Raw genomic sequence first — 916 nt, 5'->3', positions numbered from 1 at the left:
ATTTGCTAACATTAAAGTTAATGCAAAAACATTTCATTAGCATTATTTTTTTCAAAAGAAATGCATTAAAATTTTATTAAGCTTTACATTTTCAAAATTAATGCATTTAAATTTTTCATTTGCATTAAATTACAAAACATAATGCATTATTTTTTTATATTAACATTAAAATGCTATGCATTAAAAAATTAATGCATTTTTCACAACTCTGACATGTAGATATCAAAGTTTAATAACTCACTTTCATTTCCTTTAGATTTTTGTAGTTCCTAGTTAGATGTTAGATTTTTTAGTTTTCATATACATTAAAGTGGTCCAAAAATGTATGTAAAAAAATAAGGTCGGTCGGTATATCGAAAGAAATATACCCCTATTTTTAACCGACTTCGAAAAAAGGAGGAGGTTATCAGTTCGTCGGAATATTTTATATATAGTTTTTTTTTTTATTTATTTATTCATTTTTTTTTTGAATGTATGTTACCGCATAACTTTGGACCACGTCAACCGATTTCGATAATTTTTGCATCGGCAAGGTAGGGTCTCAGAGGTGGTCCCATACTAATCTGGTTTAGATCCGATCATTGGATCATGAAATATATAGAGATATATATATTTTTTTTAAGTCGGATTTTTTTTTTTGGAAAACTTTGAGCGCTTTGAGCACCCCCTAAATATTTTTTGATTTCAAAACAAAAAAATAGGGGTATATTTCTTTCGATATAGAACAATGCTAGGGGGTGCCGGCTTTAAAATTCCAACTTTATTTTTTTGGACCACTCTAATGTACATACATATGTATGTACATAAGTTAAAAATATAACAACTTGAAAATAAATCAAAAAGGTAAAGAAGAGGCTTGTACGACTTCAAATTTATTGCCTCATCATTTTATTGGCATTCATATCATGCATTAACC

Source organism: Rhagoletis pomonella, unplaced genomic scaffold (genome assembly GCF_013731165.1).
Source record: "Rhagoletis pomonella isolate Grant_MI unplaced genomic scaffold, Rhpom_1.0 Rhpom_scaffold_00012, whole genome shotgun sequence".
NCBI lineage: Eukaryota > Metazoa > Arthropoda > Insecta > Diptera > Tephritidae > Rhagoletis > Rhagoletis pomonella.
Note: the sequence above shows the minus strand (reverse complement) of the source record.